The sequence below is a fragment of the Nycticebus coucang genome, chromosome 2 (genome assembly GCF_027406575.1).
Source record: "Nycticebus coucang isolate mNycCou1 chromosome 2, mNycCou1.pri, whole genome shotgun sequence".
NCBI classification, from domain to species: Eukaryota; Metazoa; Chordata; class Mammalia; order Primates; family Lorisidae; genus Nycticebus; species Nycticebus coucang.
The window spans coordinates 5,562,509-5,581,477 of record NC_069781.1 but is presented as its reverse complement, the minus strand read 5'-3'; the positions used below and the strand labels follow the sequence as shown (position 1 = coordinate 5,581,477).

The following is an 18,969-nucleotide window of genomic DNA, read 5'->3' as shown; positions in this document are numbered from 1 at the left end:
CTTGCCCTCTGGCTCACAGAGCCTAAATCAGCACCACTATCCAAGGGTTTCCTGAGAGCCTTTGCGCCTCCAACACAGGACCCCACATAATTACATACCAAATCAAGGAACCCACTTTACATAGTGTGTGCTTTCATCACGGGATCCAATGGTCACTGCACAGACCACCCCCCACTTTACACGGTATAACCTGCTTAAGGCATGCCGAAGCACCAGCTGGGAGGGAATGCTTGGCAAAGATGGTGCACTATCCTCCAGGACGTAGTCCATTTTTGTTTGTTTATTTGTTTTTTTTAGAGACAAAGTCTCACTTTATTGCCCTTGGTAGAGTGCCATGGCGTCACAGCTCACAGCCACCTCCAAATCCTGGGTTTAGGCAATTCTCTTGCCTCAGCCTCCCAAGTAGCTGGGAGTACAGGTGACCGCCACAAGGCCCGGCTATTTTTTGTTGTTGCAGTTTGGCCGGGGTGGGGTTCAAACCTGCCACCCTCGGCATATGGGACCAGCACCCTACCCAATGAGCCACAGGCGCTGCCTGTAGTCCATGTTTTGAACCAGGGACCTTTTCATGGTGCTCTGCCCTTAACAGGAAGAATACATGTGTCTGGAGCCAAAGGGAGGAAGCAACAGTATCCTCTACACTCCATAACACCCGACATACCTCTGGGGGACTCTGGGGATCCCGTCCCCATGTTTCTGAACTCTGCAGAGTTAGATATCTTGGTCCCCATGATTGCACACTTTGGTATGGTAATACAGCAAGAATCTCACTGCATTATAAGCTATGGCTGCCACTTGGGCACTCTGAGCTCCTGGTCCAGAGACCAGTAGACAAAAACAAGAGTCACCGTCTTGCCAGAGCAATTGGAACTGATCATAAGAAGGCAGGGCTGCTGTTACACAATAGATCATTTAGATAGATTTCTGTCTAGAAATACATGCAGAGTTTAGAGGATCTTCATGGGTGCCCCTAGTTATACTCTTGCTCAATTTTGACTAAGAATGGAGACATAGCAATACTGGCCTGAAAAGGGAACAGTGATTACAAGATCAGACTGTCAGGGAGAAAAGTCTTGCCTCTGGAGCCAGCAGAGGTTGAGTTGAGGGTGAGCAGAAACTAGAATGGATATTAAAGGAGAGACAATGAGTACCAACTGGAGTCCCAAGACCAACAGCAGTGACAGGGGTTACATCTGATCTCACCAAGCTTCTAAGTTCTCCTTCAGGAACACAGGCCCAACTGGACCCATGAGGGAGTGGCTCCCTAAGTGTACGTAAAAAAGAACTGGTAGACGCAGGGTGAACTATGCAATGTGAACAGGCACCGTACAGGGACCCTCGAACAACATGGGTTTGAAATGCACAGGTCCACTGAGGGGTGGGTTTTCTTTCATCTCCACCACCCGAGACAGAAAGACCAACTCCTCCTCTTCCTCCTCCTCCTCAGTTACTCAATGAGAGGATGAGAAGGATGAAGACCTTTATGATGAGCCACTTCCACTTAGTGAATAGTAAATGTGTTTTCTCTTCTTTATGACTTTTTAAATGTTTTCTTTTCTCTAGTTTACATTATTATAATTATACATAACACACATAATATATGTAACTATGTGTTAACTGACCACTTATGTTATAGGAAAGGCATCCAATTAACAGTAGGCTATTTGTAGCAGTTAAGCTTTGGGAGAGAAAGGGGGGGTCAAAAGTCATATGCAGATTTTCAACTATGTGAAGATTAGTGACCCTAACCTCTGCGTTATTTATAGGTCAAGTGTGGTTTAAAATCAGGTGGTATTCACCGTAAAAAAAATAACAATAATAATAAACTCAAGGTTGTTTCTCCCATAGACCCTTATTTTATCATGTTTAATGGTTGTGTGAATATGCTACTTCAGGAAAATAAAGAATTACCAGCATTTTGGAGCTTAGCCATAGAGTGACAGTACATATATCACAACTAATGAAGATCAGGGGAGATGAAGAGATGCGTCAACAGATCCCTCTTCCAGGAAAAGCCTTCTGCCTGGGTAAGGGAGAGTGGTCAGCACAGAGCCTCCAGCTGTCAGTTCCTTCAGGGTCAGCCTCAGCTGCAGACAGCCATTTGCTAAGGTCATGGCCTTCCTGGAGCCTCCTGCATCGGTCACTGAACAAGGTAGGGGTACAAAGGCCCAGCCACTTGGCTGACATGGGACAACTTCTGGGTAACATTCACTCCAGAGATCTCCTAGTTTGGTCGAGGCTGTGCAGGGCCTGCACTGCAGTTTGCCATCTCCCCTTGCCCAGTCACGCATCCTTCCTTTCACAGGCAACAGTCCCTAATTAATATACTGCACTCCAACACCCGTTCAACACCTGCTTCCCGAGAATCTAATCCGGGGTCCTCAAACTTTTTAAACAGGGGGCCAGTTCACTGTCCCTCAGACCGTTGGAGGGTCGGACTATAGTTTAAAAAAAAAAAAAAACTATGAACAAATTTCTACGCACACTGCAAATATCTTATTTTGAAGTAAAAAACCAAAACAGGAACAAATACAATATTTAAAATGAAGAACAAGTAAAGTTAAATCAACAAACTTGCCAGTATTTCAATGGGAACTATGGGCCTGCTTTTGGCTAATGAGATGGTCAATGTTCGGTTCCGTATTTGTCACTGCTAGTCGTAACAAGTGATGCAAATGTGCATCAGTTAGTCTAGATCTGGTTGGAGATTTCAGATGTTTCATTCTGGAAAAAGTCTGTTCACAGACATAAGTGCTGCCAAAGATGGTTGCCGTTTTGAGTGCATGGTTCCTGAGATTAGGATATGTCTCAGAGAGGAGAGATGCATAGACATTAGGAAGGCTGCTTGACTTGAGTGCATCTTTCAGAGAGTCACAATTCTGCAGTTCAGCCAGTTCCATTTGGTAAATCGTATCCACATTTTCAATGTCAATAGAAAATGGGTTATGGAAAAGCTGTATGTCCTGTTCATGGAGATGAAGCTCTTTAAATCTAAATTGGAACTCCTTTTGCAACTTTTCCAGTGAATCCACATGTTTTATTTGGGAATGCAAGCAATGGATTTTCCGATAACAGATTTTGAGTTGTGGGGAGATGGCAGAAATTTTCCTCCTTCACTTGTTTGATGAGGAGGCCTAATTTTACTTCAAATGCTTTCATATGTGATTGCATATCACAGAAGAGCTTCCCCTTTCTTTGAAGTTGCACACTGAAACTGTTGAGTAGCTCTGTTACCTCTGTCAGAAAGGCAAGGTGCCATTTCCATTCTGCATCATTGAGCTCTGGTACTTCGTTTTTTGAAAGCAGAAAAACTATAATCTGTGGAAGTAAGTCATAAAAATGTTTCAAAACTCTCCCTCAACTCAGCCAACAGACTTCTGTGTGGTATGGGACATCTTCACAGGCAACATTTAGCTCAGACAGAAATTCCTGAAATTGTCTGTGGTTTAGTGCATTATCTCTAATGAAGTTAACATAAGATACCACAGTTTTCATAACAGAGTCCCACTTCAGTGACTTACTACACAGCGCTTGTTGGTGGATGAGGCAGTGTATGGCTATTGGATAAGAATGGTTACGTTTGTCCATCTCTTGGTTAATGCGAGCAATTACTCCTTTCTTAGACCCCACCATGCGAGGAGCACCATCAGTTGTCACACTGGCTAGTTTTGCCCAGTCCAGCTCCAACTATTCATAGTTTGGCAAACCTTTTCATAAATATCCTCTCCTGTAGTTGTTCCTTTGATGCTTTGCAGTGCAGCAAGCTCTTCTGTGACTTGGAAATAGTCATTTGTCCCATGAATAAAAATTAGAAGTTATGCAGAATCACAAACATCATTACTTTCATCGAGTGCCAAGGAAAAATAGGAAAGTTTTTGTGGAGTTTTGCAAATGCTGATGCAGATTGTCCCCCATTTCTTCAATCCTTCATGTAATTGAGGGTCCTGAAAGACTCACTGTACTAAATAAATCGGCCTTCTCTGGACACATCTCTTTGGCAACAGAAAGAAGACATTCTTTAACAAATTCTCCCTCCACGAATGGTCTGCCAGTGCACGCTATGAGCTTGGCAACTTGAAAACTCGCTCGCAGTGATGAAGTATTTAGCCGTTTCTGCTTCACAAAAGTATTTTGTTGAGTTGTCAATGTATATTTCAGTTTTAATATTTTATCTTTTCTCACTTCTCCGACCAAACAATCATATTTATCTTTATGTTGAGTTTGATAGTGTTGACACAAATTGTAGTCTTTGAACACAGACACTATATTCTGGCATATCAAACACACAGCTCTTTCCTTGTACTGCATGAAAAAGTAATCATAAGTCCACTGTTCTTTGAATATCCTATACTCCGAGTCAATTTTTCTTTCTTGATATCATTGTTTCCTAGGGATTCCAAATTGCTATTAGTAAAATACCAATATATATATACAGCGCTCCAGAAACAATATACCAGTAATAACTTTGCCCACACAGAGACGTATAGACTGCACTGCCCATCAATGCAGTCTGATCAGTGTCCATCAATGCAGCCTTGCCAGTCCACATCATCTCAGCCTTACCTGTGCCCATATGGTGGAACGCCGCTTTTACCTCAGGCTCACACTGGTGCGGTGCAGGAACAGGCATGATTACAGAGCCGGTTCCTCCACCACCTTTCCAATTCACACTAGCCTATGCGAACCGTACTGCGATCTGTGAACTCTCACAGGAATCTGATCACATGGGTGAGAAGACTTCCTTTTTTTTGGAAGAAAAAAGGCATATGTGCCTTCCCTTTTCCTGCAGTGGAATCTGATTGCATGGGTGAGCCATAGCTGAACTCGCACTGCTCAGAGATCGCAACAGTGAGAACCAGGGCTTACACAACATATAACATCATACAACATCATACACAAATGAATAGCAATCAGAATATAAATGCACTTACTGTCAATTAAATTGGGTTTCCTACTCCTCAGCTGTCTGCAGAGCCCAATTAAGTTCCCATGGGGCCCTAGGCAGATTACCAGTTTGGGGCCCCCATGCGATAACACTGAGCACTGACCATTTGCATTAACACTGACCGCTGACCATTTGTGATAACATCAAGCACTGACCATTTGCATTAACACTGACCACTTACCATTTGCGATAACACTGACTGCTGACAATTTGCATTAATACTGAGCACTAACAATTTGCATTAACACTGAGCGCTTACAACTATCATTACCTCTGAGCTCTGACCATTTGCATTACCCCGGAGCACTGACAATTTGCATTAGCACTGAACACTATTTGCGTTATCACTGTGATGCAACTCCCCTAGAAACCACCCCCAACCAACTAACCAACTTAAAAAAAAAAGGCTCTCCTAACTTCAAAAAAAGGCTCTTCTAACTTCAAAAAAAAAAGGTGCCCCCATCTGCAAAAAAAAAAAAAAAAAAAGACCTTCTAACTTCAGGAAAAAAAAAGGCCCCCCTTAACCACAAAAAAAAGGCCCTACTAACTGCAAAATAAAAAAAAATAAAAAAAAATAGACCTCCTAACTTCAAAAAAAGATAAATTCTAACTTGTTCTTACCTCGGTCCTTAGGCAGCAGCAAGCTTTGCACAGGCAACCTGGTAACTCCTCCGATTATACCAGAGACTGAGAGGAGGAGTCAGAGAGTTTGGGGCACATTCCACACATGCGCACTGCAGCCCAGGATGAGTGGGCTGCTAAGCAGGATGGCAAAAACACCCAGCGGGGAGAGACAGAGAGAAGGAGCAGAGTTGGAGAGTTGGCGCACATTCCACACATGCATACTGCGGCCTGGATGAGTTGGCTGCTAAGCAGGACAGGCAGCCGTGGCAAAAACACCCGGCGGGCCCGATAAATGTCCTCGGTGGGCCGTAGTTTGAGGACCCCCGATCTAATCCATGACTGAAGTGTCCACAAGGTACACCTCTGCGTTAGCTTAGATGTGTGGATCCTGGAGTCCCTGTGTCCAGGTTAGAAGCCCAGTCCCACCACTTCCCAGTTGGGGGTCTCTGGACAAGTGTGAACTCCAGTGTCATCCCCTGTTAAGCAGAGGACAGTAATGTACATCTCAGAAGATGAATGTAAGAGTTACAAGAATGCCTTGCGTAGTGACTTTCATCATTAACGAGTCCGTGGTGTTTCTTCCCTCACTGTGGACTGCTTTGGTTGATCTCTCATTTCATTTCTTTGAACACTGAGTCTATAAATCTGGGTTCATTTGTAGAACAGAATATCTGTTCTACTGGCTGATAAAAAATACTGCTGCTTTGCCAAAAAGCGGCACTAACAGGGCAGAGCTCCAGGGCCACAGGAGCACTGAAGCAGAAAGCTCTCATTCTTAACATAAATGCTGAAACCATCCACTGCTATTTGCAAAAAAAAAAAAACAGAAAGAATGGGCTGTGGCTTCTGCAAGGTTCACACACAAGTCTCAGTAAGTAAGCAGGGAAGAAGCACACTTGCTAAAACCTAAGAACAGCAAAACAGGGTGGCAATTCCGTGATAGGACCCAAATCATCATCTAAAAAGAAAGACATTCTTTATATACTGTTTTGGGTTTTGTTTTTTTTTTCTTTATATACTGTTCTTTATATATTGTTTTGGGTTTTTTTTTTTTCCTTCCTCCCTCATAATCCTCTCTTTGTCCACAAAGGGAAAATAGTTTCTGGCTGTGTTACTAAAAAAATCTCAGGAACGTCTTTGAGAAGAACTTCACCTACGTGCACCCTTAGTTTTTCATTATGAAATGAGAGTAGAAAGGAGATGCCTCCTGGCTTTTCCAGGTCTGGGTTTTCAAGGCTGTAAATACTGTCACTCAACAATACCAGACCCTCCTTCGGGGAGAGGACAATGCCACTAACTGTCTACACGTCTACTGAATGACCTGCATTGAAGTAATTGGTCACAAGAGACCTTTAAATTCTAAGTACTCCTTTGTTAAAAATAAAGAAGTATTAAAAAAGTAAAAGGAGAGGAGACGTTAATTTGTAAGAACCTATCCCAGCCCCACATCTGACGTGTAAAGTCAGATACTGTGCATGCTGCACTGGGAGAAGGGTCCACATGAATTATAGGAGGAGGTTCTGAAGAGAAAAAAGGAAAGGGAAAGGAAATTAGTGGTTTTAATTTGCTTACTTATTTCAGTTGTTTTATTTTTTCCAAGGTGCTCAAGTCCACCAAAAAAAAAAAAAAAATCTAAATCTATTTTGTTGTATGTCAAATAAGGAAAGGATAACTTTCTCTAGCTACCGTACCTAAGTTTCCTACTGGCTTAATGATAAAAAGTTACATGAAATTTTATTTTAAGACTCTAAGAGACTTGTAAGGATATTTCTTTGGAGCAGTGTCGTGTCCCTAGGTTTCTGGGGATGTTAAGTCTCAGGAAATGTAACTCCAAGTGTGGGGAGTTAGGAAAACTGCATAAAACAGTGGTTCTCAACCTGTGGGTCATGACTCCTCAGGGGGTTGAATGACCCTTCCACAGGGGTCGCCTAAATACATCCTGCATATCAGATATTTACATTATGAGTCATACAGTAGCAAAATTACAGTTATGAAGTAGCAACAAAAGGAATTTTAAGGTTCGCAGTCACCACAACATGAGAAACTGTATTAAAGGGTCATGGCATCAGGAAGGTTGAGAACCACTGTGGTAAGGCGGTAAGTTTCATTTATAAAATACAAATGTCACAATTTACACATTTTAAACACATGTAACTTATATTTTTTGTATAAAATAATAAAGCTGTTAAAAAGTACAGCTGTAAAGCAAAAAGAATGCTACAAACTGTGTACACGTCTACTGAATGACCTGCATAGAAGCCCAGACCCACCACTTCCCACCTGGACAAGGTGTGGGCTCCAGTGCCATCACCTGTTAAGCTGAGGATTGCGATAAATTAAATTGTATACTTATTTACATAAATGCATTTAAAGTGTCCATAAGGACAGTACAACATCCTCAGTTATAGAAAGACCAAACTACTTACGTAAATGAAGAATATATTCAAAGAAAAAAGTGAAATATCACTAGCTTATCCTTTTCTGAGGGTCACAAGCTACAACTAGTTAAGGAAATCATTGGTACTGATGACCTCAGATACATTTTGGGAACTGCTGAGGAAGTAATGAAGTTTAGATCCACCTTATTCTAAATTCCAACAGGTTCCCTTGTGTGGCCTTGAGCAAATAAGCTCTGCCATGTTTTCCCCACAATACTCATTGTCTTCATAGTAGATGTCCTGACAGCTGTCTTCCCAGATACCTCCATCCTGGGGGCACTCCTCACACCCCTTCTGGAGCAGAGGTTCTGAATCTTAGTCGCCTATAGCAATCATCCTGGGAGCTGTTTAAGGATATGGATGAGTGGGCTTCCCCTCCTGAACAGCCCCCCAAATCCCAGAGGGTTCTAATGTGCAGCCAGGGCAACTTTGGGAGTCACTGGGCCCCCTCGCCTCCAGAGAACTGCTGTGGTCCCCGTAACAGCTCTTGGTCCCTTGACCTGGGAGCCTATTTTAGTTCACTATTACCCAGCTATTCAAATGTCCCTAGCGCAGTGGTTCTCAACCTTCCTAATGCCGCAGCCCTTTAATACAGTTCCTGTGGGTCGTGACCCACAGGTTGAGAACCGCTGCCCTAAAGTGAGGAACGGCCCTCACTGTTCATCCTAAAGACAAGTAGGTCCTGAGCTCCGAGCTTAATCAAGGCTCAGAAATGCATTCCCATTCTCCTCCGATCTCCAAACAAAATGTCTAGTTCTTTGCACAGCGACCAAAATTGGAGAGACATAATTAATGTCTCTGTAAGCAAGAAAGAGGTATAACCTGTGCCTAAAACAGGGTTTTCATGTTTGATTACTAAGAACTCATGCGTAGGTACCACAAATGAGTCCTCTCAGAGTGACTACCACCACCAGATCAAAATCCATCCTAACTTGAAAACTCAAGCTGAGAGAAAAAGTCACTTCCTACTCACACCTATTCTCATGTTATCCTGAACTTGTGTGGCTTGATGCTTGATTCTTATAACCCTAAACAGAGACTTTCTGGGCTAGAATCTGTGGGTTACTAACGGCCACATAGGCCAAGAGAAAGACATCCTGAGACCATCAAGACTACTTTTCATTCCAGGAAAGAACAGAAAACTTAAAAAAAAAAAAAAAAAAGTTTCACTTACAACCAGCTTAGTTGGGAATGGCATGGTGTGAAATATTAACGATCCTGAAGCTCTCTTTGTTATGCAAAAAGAGATTTTTTAAAAAAGCTTCCATCTGATGAGCTGTGCTTCAGAGCCACCCATTCCTTTTCTTCCTCTGCCCAGTGACGGCCAGAGTGATGTAATAACCACACTAGACAGCTGTCTTCTTGAATAAAATCACCCTTAAAGGAGAGATGCAATTACAGGATTCAGTGAAATATAATTTTTAAACTGTTTCTGCAGGCTGCCATGGTTGACTTAGTGTTTGATGGCCAGGTTCTTTATTACAGTTTTCTATTTCATGCAATTTTCCTTTGATTCTCTTTGTATAGAAGATACTGAGTTTTAAATTTTAGCCTACCTCACAATTGGTCTGAGACAAATACAGAACAGAACAGGTCAGCTGAGAGTGAGGCCAGGACCAGAACTAGACAAGCTGAAGGGCCACATGAAGGCAGGATGGCGAGCTGGGGTGGGGTGTCAGGGGAGGGCGTTCTGTCACAAACTCCTCCTCTGCTGCCCTTCCTCTGGTCTCCCTCTGCAATCCCTGGCAGATTTTATACTCCAGAGACTACATCTACCATCCCCATACTCATTAACAGTATGATGTTTTCATCATCCAGTTTCAACAATTAGCACCTATTTTTATTACCATACTGCCCCCACTCAAAGTAAATCCAGTCCATCATATCGTTTCATCCAAGGCTTAAGAGCACCTCAAACCTCATGCTTCAAATGCAACTCATCTTTCTCATTTGTTTATATTCACCTTTATATTCTTAGCCTGGTCCAACACACACCTGGCCTATGAAAAGTATGTTAAGAAATACTTTCAGAGTGAAAAGTGTAAGTGCCCCCGCACACACACACACTAGGGGACCAGGCAGTGGGAACCAAACATCCGCACAAAGAGTCTAAATAAGCAAGGCAGAATCCAGGACTTCGTCCTGACTTCTTGCCACAGGCCAGCACTTCCACAGATTGGGGACCAAGGAAACCCCCCAGCTGGAGTGGGAGAACAAATCAGTTCTCCCTTCCTTCTGAAGTGCGCCAATCTCAACAAGATACAGTCTGTGGCCATTAGTTGAATTGAATGTGGTTCTCTCAAGGGAAGAGAAGTAGCTTTTACAACATACATGCTAATGAAGTACGACACAGAGCATTTAAACAAAATGTCCCTATGTTTATTCTCTATAGACAGATTTTTGCATTAATATTTATGAGGGATTCCTCGTTTATTTCTCCCAGAGATACTTTCTTGCCCAAAGAGAGGGGATAAAAGATAAGTAACATTACCCGATTATCTTTTAAACAACTACAAAGGACCCTCTTATTTGTCTGCATCCTGCTGCCTGCTTAATCCTTCCTAATATACCACTTTGCTCTTAGCAGCCCCTCTCAGCAGCCCCAGGGGCCTGTTTCCCCTGCATAGCACACTGCCAGCCTCTGTTGGATTCCAGGCCCTGCTTGCTGCCAGAACCTCCAGACCCACTCCTATCCATTCCTACCCATCATCCTCACTCAGCAGGAAGGATTGCCACCAGGGACAGACCTACAACTCCTGAGCCTCACCTGTGAGCACTCCTATCTGTCCAAATAGCACCTGGTTTCTAGCCACTTAAATACCCAGCACTTCCAATTCACTAAGAGCTACAAGCAGTATGAACAAATGTCCAAAACACACCGTAGATGTAGAAAAATGCTCTCAGCCTCATCAGCCAGGGGAGCAGCACAGAGGAGAAGCCTTCAGTACGTACTGGTTCAGCCTTCAGAGCACGAATCAGGCCAGGCAGTAAAGGAGACACAGATTGCCCTGGTCCTGGCCCTCAAGGACTTTGTTTAACCACAACACAGGGCCAAAAGTGGCAAATGCCCTAGAAGCGATACAAAACCGAAGCCTTACACAAGAGAGGAGCTGAAGGTTTCTTTCTGCCTGATCACTGAGTTACATTTTTCCTTACTCAATGACAAACTCAAAGACACTTTCTTCCTCTACCTGCCGATAACAGGAGCACATAAACACATAAAAAAGCACATTGCAGGAACTACTGCTGCCTGTGTCTTCTCTAAGCCCTCAAACAAGAAGTTCAAAAACCAACGAGGACAGACAGCACTGTAGATGAGACCTGTGAGGGAGACGATCCCACGCCCTTGGACTCAGAACGCTTTCCAATGCTTCAAGGCAAATGGAAACAGGCGTGAACAACAAAGAGCAGAAGGACAAAGAAATGGCCACTGGGCAGTGAGACTTTACAACCCAGTGGGGCAGGGCTCAGGGCTCTTCCGCTCCCACTCTGAGGCTGGGCAAGAAGGCTGACCTCACAGAGCTCTGAGTACCAGATATTTGACCACAAGGAACTTCTTTCTGTCACTGTGTCAAGATGATGTGACATTTACAGTGCTCCCACTCCTTCACTGACCACAACTATAAAACTTTAAAATAGCTAGGTATGCTAGCTCCTACCTATCTTTTAACTGTTTCACAAAAACTGGTTGAAAATAACAGACTGAGAATTGTTCTGTTGTCAAAACAGAGGGATATAATGAATTCCAGGATTTAGGATCCCAATATAGGTAACCCCCTGCCATATGAAACATTCCTATTCAAACTCAGGACACTGAATGGATATGGACACCTTTTTTGAAATAAGACTGCTATCCCACAGTCTTACTGGAGACAACGCCAGTCTTGTAGGAAAAAGGTAAAGAAGTACTGAGTCAGGCAGCTTAACCGTGTCTGGTGTTAATAAATGAGCGTTGGTGGTGTTGGTTATTTGAAACTGATCTCTTCCTTATTAATATGGTCCCGCAATGGAGAGAAAAGATTTCTCCATGTTCTAGAATGCAAACAATGTTTTAATCTTTAATTACATTCTCAATTTCGACTCTTCTGGAGAGTTATAGCCACCTAGGCCTAGGATTATTTCTTTATTACATAGCCTCTCTGTGGTATTTAATGAATATTGTTACTTAATACTTGCCAATAGGGGAAAGAAGGACTTAGTGAAATTCTACCCAAGTTTTGATGATTTTTTCCAAAACTCAGGAAACTTACAGCTGGAAAGTTCTCTGTTTCCTCTGCGGGACATCAGTACTGGCAAAACATCTGCTCTGCTCATTAGCCCAAAGTCAAGGTGAGACAGTATGGAGAAGCACAAGTTCAGGTAGTACAAGCCTGGGTGATAAGCTACTCTTCAGGACCACGTTCTACATTTCTAAGGATCATGATAATTAACCAGTTTGCTCCTCATTCCTGGTCTATCTGCTGTTACTCTGCTTGGAGGCAAACTAAACCAAACTCCAATGAAAAGAGATATCAGACATTCTTGTTCAAGGCTTCCATAGCCATTGAAGTTGAAAATTTTAATATCAATTAATCACCATATAACCAAATTCTACAAAATATCAGGAGCCCTCAACAAAATATCAGGAGTCTTAGGAACAAAACAAAGCCTGGGTAATCAATTAGAAAATCAAGGCCCCGCAAAGATGTATCTTCACAGTCACTGTGCACAAGGCATCTACCAAGGTTTTTGTAATAGGGAACTGCAGAAATCTGGAGTTTCTTGTTTGTATGACAGAAGGAAAAAAGAAAACTATTCTAAAAAGTCTCAAAAATCAGTAACAGAAGAGATGCTGATATAACCGCCAGGAAGCTATAAGAAGAGACTCTGGGTTTAGTGAGCTTTAGCCTGGCAGGTATTTGCCTTGCTCCGTTTAAACATCTATGACCACAATAACCTCCTGCCTTCGTGCGTCACTATTGCCAAGGACGGAACACGGTGCTGCTTTGTTCCCTATGATTGCTGTTGGTTTACATTAAGCAAAAGACAACATGAGCTTCTGCCTTTCAAGAATATCAGCAGCATTCACCACACATCTTGGAAAGAATCCAATCATCTGGATAAGCACCATGTGTAATTTCAAACTGATGATCTTCTTGGGAATTAGCGTCCAAGGCAGTAGCACAAAATGAGCCTCTTTCAGTTAAACTCCCAGAGCCAAGTGACCGGCGGTACCAAAAGCAAAACTGTGGTTCACACACTGGAACCCCTACGGGTAAGTGCTGTGTCATTATCCCCATTACCTCCTGAATCGGTGGCACCTCTTTCCAGTAACACTTGTCACTGCATGCTGCTTTTGGGGTGTTGCTGTTACTCAAACCTGAGAGGCAGGTTACCCAAGAATCAAAGTGTGAAGACTCTCTGCACTCTTGACAGTATTAGACAATACTGAAACAGGTGCAGCACTCTAAGGAAATGGTACCAGCAGGCTCCAAAGAACATCAGATAATACTATTCAGCAATAAAACGGAATGAATCACTGATACATACAACATAAATGAATCTCACAAACTTCATGCTGAGTAAAAGACACCAGAAAGCAAATAGTGTGTTCTGCACGATTCTCCTTACGTGACGGTATAGAAGAGGCAAAGCCGCGGTGTAGACACAGAAACAGAACAGGGGCTGTCTGGGCAGCAGAGAAACTAGAGGTAATAAGCATAGCCAACTCTTCGGAGGACTTTTGCTGTAAAGAGGAAAGACATGCTGTAGAAGCTAGAAGAGGTGAAGAGACGGGTGTTTTTACAGCAGACAGTTTTATGGGTAAGCATGTTTTATCTACTAACAGAAATGATCGGGAGAAAGGGATATTGATGGTACAGGAGAGAAAAAGGAGACAAATGGAGAGGCGGCCCAGAGCAGGTGAGAGGAGATGAGACGCAGCTGACAAGTGGGAGGGTCGCTCTTAGCTGGGAACATGAACAGTTTATCTCCAGTAACTGGTAAGAAGGACACTCAAGAAGGAAAAGTGCCTTTAATTTGACAGAAGGTAACGTGATACAAAAGAAACTACTGGGCGGCGCCTGTGGCTCAAGGGGTAGGGCGCCTGTCCCATATGCTGGAGGTGCTGGGTTCAAACCCAGCCCCAGCCAAAAACCAAAAAAAAAAAAGAAACTACTTGTCCTGACAACTTTGGGGGATGGAGGTAAGTATTAGAAAAAATAACTTTTTTTCTTTCTGAAAAACTGTTTGTTTTCCCTCAACCTAAATGAGATCCAGGTGTGTAGGGTAAGGACACAAGAGTCTTTCACCTCTGCTGTCACTGAAAGCCAACATTTCAAGCAAAGCTGCTGAAAAGCCAGGAGTCCCAGGCCATTCAGCTTGGCTTTGCTGATTACCAACATTACATAACACAAAATCATACCAAAACACCATAAAGTCAAGGCTGTCATCTAAGATGAACCACACACACAGCTACCTCTTACTTAAATACACACATTATCTCCATAGACAACTTTACAGATCAGTCAAACCAAATAGCCAACTCTCCAGGCTGATCTCAATCCTATGAGAGTGAAAAGCCCAACAATGTTCACACAGGCTCTTTACGAAGACAATTAGTGCCCTTTCTGCAAACGGTTTTCTTCATCAGAAAAAAACAATTTTATCTTCTTACAGGATTCTCTGGAAGAGGAAAAGATATGAATCATTAATACCATAAATCACTAATCCTATGGGAACTCAGAGGGGAATGTGAGTCTTCAAAGACTACTACTGTTAGAACCAACAGCATTTTACAAACACACACGTATAAATCTCCTGCGTTTGGCCACATCTGTGGTCTCAGAACAGTTAACAAAGCCACTGGTTTTGCTGTAGTAGCCTTAGTGCCATCCAACCACGACATGGCCAGCACAAACCCACCCATCGTCACTTTGACAGATGTGCGGAGCTGCAGAGGAGGTATGTGAGTAACCAGCCACCTGGCCCTATCCCAGTTTCCTATACTGTTTAGAAATAAAACCCTCCCTCAGAATCCTGTGAGCCTGTGCAAGAAAGCATCTAGCTGGCTCTTCTGCAGCCTTCACAGCGGCGGCGGAGAAATGTGGGGAAGTAGAGTCCCTACATGGACTCCTCAGGGGCACTCTGACCCTTCTCGGCACTGCTGGACGAATCAGTCAACTTGGTGCACGCTGCTCGGATACTCTGCCGCTTTGTTCCCCTGTCTCTACTCTAAACTTCCTGAAAGCCAAGATTTTGACTCAGCCATCTCTGAGTCTCCAGCACAGGGCACAGAACCAAGCACTCGCAGGCCCTAAGTATTTCGTGAACAAGTAAGCTCAGCCGTTCTTTCCTTTGGGCATGTGTCTCTCTCCTGGTTGGCAAATGTGGTGGTTTTAAAATACATCCACAAATTCTGACACTACTTCTTTCAAAGGAGAGTTTCGTCTCCTCCCCTTGAATGTTACGGCAGACTTGAGAATGAATAGGATGAGGTAGATTAAATACTATGTACCTTCCCAAGAGTAGGTCATAGAAAGGACAGCCTCCAGCTGGCCTTTGCTCTCTCAGATTGCTGGCTCTCCAGAAGCCAGATGTTATGTCATGAGGATATTCAAGCAGTCTATGGAGGCCCAGGTGGAGAGGAACCGAGGTCTCCTGGCAATAGCCAGGTACCAACTTGCCATTTGCCATGTGAGTGAGCCACCTTGGAAGAGGTGCTTCTAACCTCAGGCAAACCTTTAGCTGACTGCAGCCTTGAGAGACTCTTAAGCCAGAATCACCCAGACAGGCCTCCCAGAGAGATAATACTTATTGTTGTTAAAGCACTAAGTTTTGGAATGATTTATTATCAAGTAATAAATAACTAACATGGCAACCTTGGAGGATTTTACAAGGGGGTTCAAAGGATTTCCTGAATGACAAAGTTAGTTTATAGTTATGCCATGCTTATATATTACAATAATAATAAAAATTTTGTAATTAGGAGTCTTCTACGGAATACAACCAAATGTAGCTATTAACATGCAAATTAAAATAGTCCATAGATCAAATTAAATTACCTTAAATTTAACAACTCCATTCAATAAAAGGTTGGGATATGATAAACAACAATATTACTGTTACAATACAATCCTTTCTGGAGCTTAGTTTTGATTTTAGAAATTATATACTACATATACACAGAAAAAAGTCTAGTTCAATATCCATTACAACTTAAATAACTTTCTTAGGGTGACAGTATGGTTTATTTTTGTTATCTTTGGTATTTTAAGTCTACATTATGTATACACTACTGTTTTGTTCTTTAACTTAAAAAGAACTTCTTAGGCTAGCAGTAATGTGGCTCTAGACAACACCAACATAATGACTGGCACATAGTAGGTGGTCTATCAAAATCCAATGGACATTTTTAGACACAGATCCTGCCTCCTGGACAGCCATCCATAGGGATGCTAGACAACGTGGGCCCAAAAAGCTCAATGATGTGAAAAAGTAGCTGCCAATTTTCACAGGAAATAGCCTACTTAGTATAGGAAATCATTTCAATGCTGTATTCTTAGGACACAGTAACCACTTTTCTCTTTGAAAATAAGTATTTTGAGTGATTTATTATAAATTTATAATGACAGTTGTGAACACCTCTCTCTCTCTCTTTTTTTTTTTTTTTTGGCATGAGAACAGAGTCTGTTGATTGCCCTGATGCTTAAAATAGTTTCTAAGTGTCCTCATAATAGCATGTCACCTATAAACAGGTTTCAAGCCAATGCAAATTAACAAATGGTGAACAGATGGACTAAGAACTGACTTTTGTCAAGAGAGAGTTAGCAACAAACACTTTCTGGCTCCAGTCTTATGGGACCATTAGAAAGTCTTTTACTTCTCGCCAAACATCTTGCCTCAGTAGACGATCCACGCAGGGAAAATGACAAGTTACAAGGCTCAGTAGACTTTAGAGAGCTGAAAGTTGAGATTTGCCGAATCACCAAATCAACACTCGACAAACAACAGATAGAGTAAGTTTCCTTGAGAAGCTTTCTACCAAATAGTGAGAACACTTGTCTTACGTCACTAGAAGCCATTCCTGTAGTCAGCCTTTTTAAAAAAAAACAAACGACATGGAGCCTGCGAGTATATGCAGCATACAGAAGCTACTTGTTGGAGGCTGGTTGGTTATGTTCACCGTGTCCTGGAAGCAAGTGTAGACTGAAAATCACAGACGCAGCGGTCTCAGGGCGGACCCCCAGGGCTCACCCCTCTTCCTTACTCTCCTGCCTCTGTCTCGTTGGCTCCTTGCAAAGGCCCTCTTTGACTACTCTATTCAAGCAGTGTCTTCCACCCTTACACCCTGCCATCCAGTTTTATTCCCTTCCTAGCACCAATCATAACTAAAATTTATAGTATTAATTTATTAATTTGTGTAAGGGTGCTTTTTTGGCCTTTTCTCTCATTAAATGAAAAGCTTTAGGAAAGAGGACCATATCTGCCCGTGTTTATATTCCCCACACCTAGAATCCTGTCTAGCATACAGTAGGTACAAAAGTACTTCCCAACCAAACAAAAAATAAATGAGATCTTGAGCAAAGGGGGAGTCTACGTACGAATAGTCCTTTGGACTAGAAATGTAAAAATGCAGTTTGTGACTGTGGCTGTAAACGAAAGGTGCAGGAGGAGGAGCAGGCCAAGTGAGAGAGTGCACTGCAGTCTCGTGGGAGCACAGTCCCTCAGGGCAGTGGCCATGCCCACAGAAAGGCAGTCAGCAAACACTGATGTACCACCATCACTGAGTGAGCCTTGGCATAAGCCTGCTAGTCCGCTAGGGCTTCTGATACAAAATAACCCAACAGGGTGAATGGATGAGTCAACCGTGGCCCACCCGGGGGAATATACCACCACAAAACAAGGAATATACCACCACAAAACAAGGAACAGACTGGATGAATCTAACAGTGGAAAAAAGGTGATACAAAAGATAACTTATTATTGTTAGGTGCCTAAACCATTCCCCCATCACCCCTCCCAGAACAAAAGGCCTACCTGGGTTCACCCCAAGAGTTCCACCACAAGACCCTAGCCCTCTAAAGGCTTCCAGCAACCTATGGAATCTCCCTCCCCCTATGCCAAGTATAAAAACAAGCCCCCACCACTCTCGGTGTAGCCGCCATCTTTTTCCAGGCAGTCTCAGTCCCCTTTCATTAAACTTGGCCTGAACCTCTCCTGGTCTCGTCCCTGGGTACACTGCCAAACCCCTTTCAGTTATATGATTCCATTTATATGAAGTTCAAGGACAGGCCAAATTACCTGTTTAAAGAAGTCAGAATACTGTTAAAGTCGAGGAGGAGAGCAGCACAGGTATAGAACAGGAGTATGAGGAAGAGCCCTGACGGGATTCTGGAAGGGGTGACTACAAGGATGGACACACGTGTGAAGAATTCAGCTAGCTGAAGCCTCTGAATCTGACTGTATCTGTTATCCCTCCTACTGGGAAAGAAGAGCACACACATTACTATTTAACAAGAAACAAGTGAGCTCAGCACAGATTCTAATCCCAGCTCTAGCAGATTCTCAGCCTAGGTGGTCTACAGCTTACCAGAATGCACTCCTCAGCTGCTCTCACTTGTAAAAACTAAGCGTAAAGTGAACAAAAGTAAGAGAATTAAGAAAAAAACTACCTTGTAAAATAAGAACAGCCAAACTCATGTTCTGCCACCACTGGGAATGTGATAAGGAAACAAATAATAAGCTACGAGGTATCCTAAAACACTATGTGGAAAAGTCCCACACGAAATATGTGAAATACAAACTGCATGACAGCTACTGCACAAAGATCTAGGCAAGTTATGTTACTGCTGTGCTTGGTTTCTAAACCTGATAAGATACATTTTTAAAAGAAACCATTTTGGAAAAAACAATCGCTTCTCCCCAGCCAAAAACAAGAACAAAATAAAAGTTCGCCCGGACTAAAGTAATTTTTCAGGCCAT

General features: G+C 42.8%; 1 protein-coding gene across 4 annotated transcripts in view; it reads right to left on the bottom strand.

The window, feature by feature from the left end:
• Positions 1-18,969, bottom strand: part of MED27 (mediator complex subunit 27) — a 225,568-nt gene that overhangs the window by 124,550 nt on the left and 82,049 nt on the right. The window lies entirely within an intron of this gene.